This window comes from Lepidothrix coronata, unplaced genomic scaffold, assembly GCF_001604755.1.
Source record: "Lepidothrix coronata isolate B3197 unplaced genomic scaffold, Lepidothrix_coronata-1.0 Scaffold36, whole genome shotgun sequence".
Lineage (NCBI taxonomy): Eukaryota > Metazoa > Chordata > Aves > Passeriformes > Pipridae > Lepidothrix > Lepidothrix coronata.
This window is the reverse complement of record NW_016690216.1, coordinates 545,392-550,721: the sequence shown is the minus strand read 5'-3', so window position 1 is coordinate 550,721 and position 5,330 is coordinate 545,392. Positions and strand designations below refer to the sequence as shown.

The 5,330-nt window shown below is 46.6% G+C and overlaps 1 protein-coding gene and 3 non-coding genes across 4 annotated transcripts in view; 3 read left to right on the top strand and 1 right to left on the bottom strand.

The window, feature by feature from the left end:
- The window catches only part of DNAJC5B (DnaJ heat shock protein family (Hsp40) member C5 beta), a 31,377-nt gene that overhangs the window by 19,329 nt on the left and 6,718 nt on the right, over positions 1 to 5,330 (bottom strand). The gene's annotated exons all lie outside the window — the stretch shown is intronic.
- TRNAY-GUA lies at positions 1,216 to 1,304 on the top strand. The gene is given in 2 exon segments: positions 1,216 to 1,252; positions 1,269 to 1,304. It is a non-coding gene; the product is annotated as a tRNA-Tyr (tRNA).
- Positions 2,488 to 2,576, top strand: TRNAY-GUA. Its single transcript is given in 2 exon segments — positions 2,488 to 2,524; positions 2,541 to 2,576. It is a non-coding gene; the product is annotated as a tRNA-Tyr (tRNA).
- Positions 2,906 to 2,978, top strand: TRNAA-AGC. The gene has a single exon. It is a non-coding gene; the product is annotated as a tRNA-Ala (tRNA).

The following is a 5,330-nucleotide window of genomic DNA, read 5'->3' as shown; positions in this document are numbered from 1 at the left end:
CTTACTAGTTGAAATTGCTGCTGCCAGGTGCTGTTCAGAAAAGTTTAATTCAGAAAAGTTTAAAACACTGTTCTGCCATGGGCTGTTTAGAAAAGTTTAAATTGCTGCTGCCAGGTGCTGTTCAGAAAAGTTTAATTCAGAAAAGTTTAAAACACTGTTCTGCCATGGGCTGTTTAGAAAAGTTTAAATTGCTGCTGCCATAAATGAAACTTTGTAATTGATCATTTGGAATTGTTTTGCCTTAATTTAGCCCAAGGGTATCCTGAACACTGATTGTTTCAGAGTGAGCAGTCCAGGACTGCTCTCTAGGGACCTGACATTTTATGGCTATCCCAGAACAAGTGGTCCAGGATGACCCTCTCAGTAGCTGACCTCAGGTCAGCCAGGCAGGAGAAGAAGATTGTCCAGGAGTCCTGTGCAGTCTCCATGCTTGGAGGTTGGCATGATCTGAGTGGTTGAAGTCTTGAGCAAGACACTGAGATCCCTAATCTGAGGCTGCTTGGAGGAGAAGGTATACATCGAGATGCCCTGAGGACTCACTCAAGCTGAATGCTTTGATAACACAGTCACGGATGGAGAGCAGGGAGTGGACCCTGATGGTCCACCAATAATTTCTGCTGGTGGAGTGGAGGACTGCCAGTTCTCTTGCGTGGTAACCATTATATCTCATCCAGGCATCAAGTACCTGAATAGGTCTGAATGGCCCTGACCTGCCTCACATGGGGTCTTCACCTCCACCCATTATCACAGGAGGTCTCTTTATGTTCACCTCTGGGCCTTCACTCTCTTTCCATGCTCTTTCGAGCTCAGTTATGGCCACAGCCATAGCAATATCAAGCAGAGAGACCTTGGATCCAGATCTGATGTGCAGATGAATCTCCTACATTGACCTAAGCCCTGGCTTGTCAATCTGGACCTGACTGTCAGTCACTGGACATGATCATCACTCTGACCTGTGCAGTGACTTCCTTGCTTGCAGCTGTCCCTGTCTTGCCGTGATTATAACGCCATCTGTTCTGGATGCTCCCTTGGAGAGAGCCTCCATGGCTGGACCTGTCCTGGTGAGGAGCTGTAGGCTTGACAGACGATGTGATCCAAGGCAAGTCTTTCTTATTTCCTGCAAAAGAGAGTCATGAAGACACGTGGGAGTGGTGTGAGAGCTGAACAGTTGGATGAGTGCTGGATGAGTGTGTGAGGTGTCCAGGCCACATGTTTCCTTCGATAGCTCAGCTGGTAGAGCGGAGGACTGTAGGCTCCCTTACACGGCTATCCTTAGGTCGCTGGTTCAACTCCGGCTCGAAGGAGTGTCCTTTTGGCTCTGGCCCAGATCCTGTGGCACGTCTGCCTGTTGGCCCTGCCCAGGTTGTTCCTGTTCAAGGTTAGCCCAGCCTTGAACTGTTTCACTTGATGGGGGAGATGAAGCAGTTTGGGGTTAACACTGGGCAGGGGATGGTAGAACCTGAGCACTGGGACTTTCAGGGATCACCTCCAGCAATAAAGTGAGTGGGTGAATTGGTGGTGTGAGAGTGAGGTCATTTGGGGGCCCAGCTTTGGATGCACGGTGTCTTGAGTCAGAGTGGGTGTCTGTGAGGGGAGAGGACTTCAGGCAGAGCCTTGCAGAGTGGGTAATTAGGTCAAGTGGTAGAGCGCTTGCTCAGCATGTGAGAGGTAGCAGGATCAATGCCTGCATTCTCCTACGTTTTTAATTCCCCTTGCCTGCATACAAGGCCTTTTGCCAGGGGCTGTGGGTGCTCGCAGTATATGCAGAATACAAAGAGTAGGAGACCATCCAGGTCTGCAGTAAGAGCTTCATAGGCAGTTTAACAGACGTTTCTCCCTCTTTGCTTGAAGGCATCAAATGTCATCTCAAGTACTGTGTCCAATTCTGAGATCCCTTACGCAGAAAAGACATCAATGAAATAGATGTGGCCCTCTAGAAATGGCCCTCTGGAGGGCCACCAGGAATTTTCTGTACAGGGAAGATCAATGAAATTCAGCAATCTCAGTGGAGGGCCACCAAGAATCTCAAGGCATGGATGATTTCTTTGTGTGGATGGACTGAGGAAAGTGGGTATGATCAGGCTGGAGAAAAGGAGATTCAAAGTATGACTGTATGACATTCTGTATGACCTTCAGGCCTACAGAAGGTTATGGAATAGAGGAATGGCTGTATATTTGTTTGATGCTTGACCAGAGGGCAAAGGACAGCACAGTGAAAGGGAATGAAGGGAAGATGCAACCAGATATAGGTAAGCTCTGTTTGAGGAGAGTCCAGCTGTAGAAGATGAAATCCAAGGAACTTCTGGAATGGTTCTGTTTGTGGTTTGCATGATAGGATGGGCTAAAGGGATTGAGCAAGGTGTTGTGATGTTGGAGTTGAGTCTGTGTGAAGCAGGATGTTGTAACAGAGGCATGATGGTGTGCCATGGCTGTGGAAGTGCTGGATGAGTGTGTGATGGGTGAGGTAGTGGTCATGGCCCTGTGCTTCCTTCGATAGCTCAGCTGGTAGAGCGGAGGACTGTAGGCTCCCTTACACGGCCATCCTTAGGTCGCTGGTTCAACTCCGGCTCGAAGGAGTGTCCTTTTGGCTCTGGCTCCAGACACTGCTGCACTGCTGACTTTTGGCCCTGCCCAGTGGCTCCTCTTCAAATGGCTGTCCAAGTTTTGGGACATTCCTTTTGCAAAAGAAAACAACCAGCAAAGGCTGCCCAGGGTGAGCCCTGGGCAGGGGATAGTGGTCCTAAGATTTGTCTTGTAAGGGGGCACCTTCAGCAAGAAAGTCAAGGGCAAGTGGGTGGTAGTGTGAGAGCAATGCCTATAGGAGGCCCAGGCTTTGGGTGCAGGGCATCCCAAATCAAAGGTGGGTACCTGGGAGAGGAGACAACCCGAGGTACAGCTGCAGGGTGGGGAATTAGCTCAAGTGGTAGAGCGCTCGCTTAGCATGTGAGAGGCAGCGGGATCGATGCCCGCATTCTCCAACACTTTTCCTTCCCCTTGCCTAGACACAGGGTCCTTTGGTGAGGTTTCCTTGTCCTCTGGAGGCTGTGGGAAGCTTGCATCAAACCTGGGCAGCATAGTAGATGACAGCATCCCAGGCTTCTCTGACAGCATCAAGGCCTCTGGATTGAGGGAAAGTATTCTGTGACCTTCCTCATTATCTGATAGATGGCATTTAGAGTAGTATACCTGTTATAAATACATTTTGTCTGGGAGAGAGTTAATTTTCTTCCTAATAGCTATGTTTTGGATTTAGAGTGTGAATAATGTTGAAAACACACTGATGTTATAGTTGTTGCTAAGCAAAGTTTACGCTAAGTCAAGGACTTTTCAGCTTCTGACACCACATCACCAGTGAGGAGACTGGGGGCACAAGAAGCTAGGAGGCACAGCTGAGAGAGGTGAATATTCCATACCATGTCATATCATGTTCAGTGTATAAACTCGGGGGAAAGATGGCTGGGGGCCACTGCTTGGAAAATGGCTGTCTAGGCATCATTCAGCAAGTGTAGAAAAATTATGTTGTACATCACTTGTTTTGTATGTTCTAATTCTGTTATTATTATTGACATTTCCCCCTTCCTTTTCTGTCCTGTTTTTCTCAACCCACAAATTTTCCTTTTGCTTCCAGTTGTCTCTCCCATCTCTTGCGCAGGATGGAGCGTGTGACCGGCTGTGTGGTGTTCAACTGCCTGCTGGGTTAAACCATGACAGCTCTTTTTGGTGCCCAGCATGGGGCTCAAAGGGTTTAGATAATGACAAATCTGACCAGAGTATGTTAAAACAAATTTGTTGTAAGCATTCATCATTTAGTTTAATAGTAGCTGGTCCCAATGTTGATTTATTTGCTTTCAGAGGTGTTGAGTCTGTTCTCAGAGTTGCCTTATGTAGCATCTTACTTGCTGTATATGTTCCCTGTTTTGCTGTTTATCACCTTTGGGGACTGGGTTAAGGTTATCATGTTGTCATACTTTGTAACACTGGCTTATGATATGATAAAATCGATGGTTGTGAGACTAATCTGGTATTTGTAATCAAGTATTGCTGTTTTCTCTGTACTTCTAGAGCCATCTATTGGAAACTATTCCTAATTACATCCTTTACCTTTCCTCCCCGGAGAGCCAACCTATGGGGCAGACACCTTCCTCCATCTTCCCCTTATCCTTCAGGCTAATTACAATAGCTCTTGAGAACTGAATATTGTCAGGATGTTCAAACCGGTATGTTCCTATTGTTAGATCTCCTGATTGTATTTCAGGCCTTGTTTAGGCTCAAACAATTATTTAAGAATACCAGTCAGATATCTGCCCTGAGGCTGAACAGTTATGAGTGGCAGGATGTGTGTGATAGTATGGACAAGTGCCTAAGACAGAGGGCATCTCTAACATTTTGGAATTTCACTCCTGAACAAGTGCAGAATCCTGAAAAATTAGTAAAATATTTGGGAAAAGGATGCTATTGCCCTGGTAATTCCAGAGAGAAACAAATGGCTGCAATGTGCTGGGGCCTGGCTCAGGCCTAGCAAGCCCTGTTCAACACTATTCAGTAACGTCAAGGAGAAGAGAAGGTCTTTGTATCTGACAACAAAATGACAGGCACTTCGGCTATCCCAGCCCCAGTGACAGACACTGCATGTGAACCGAAGAACCAACCTGTACTAATAACAGTTGCCCCTATACGCAAGAAGAAATATTGGAAGTAGAAGTCAAGTCTTTTAGTAAGGGATGAAGGAGCTTCTTCTAGGAGTGAACAGGAGGAAGAAGTGGACAATGCAGACTACTCCAAAGCAGGGCCATTACAAGAACAAAAGGAGGAAGAGAGGAAGCTGCTGAAAGTGGAGGAGGAAAAGGAAGAACTCACAAATGAGGTGGTTACTCAATCCATGAATTTTATCTCTTTTATTTTTCCCCAGTTTTCTTCCTCATCCCACTGCAGGGGAGGTAGGGAGGGAGCAACCGTGTGATGTTTAACTGCCTGTGAAGTAAAGACATGACAGTGCCCAACTTTGTGCCTCTGCGTAGAAGACACACATGAACCAAGTGCAGTGACCAGGCCACCAGGACACTTGAGAGCAAGTGATCTCATGTACAGGAAAAACATTAGTGAATGGAAAAATGTTAGTGAAGGGCCACAAAGAATCTCAAGGAATAGAGGGATTTGTCTTTGTGGAAGAGCCAAGAACAGTAAGAATGTTCAGACTATAGAAGTAATCTGAAGGCTTACACATGTTCTTCATGCTTGTAGGAGATTACAAAGTAAAGGAAATGCTATCCACTGTCTGATGCTTGACCAGAGGGCAGAAGACAGCACAGTGAAAGGGAATGAAGGGAAGT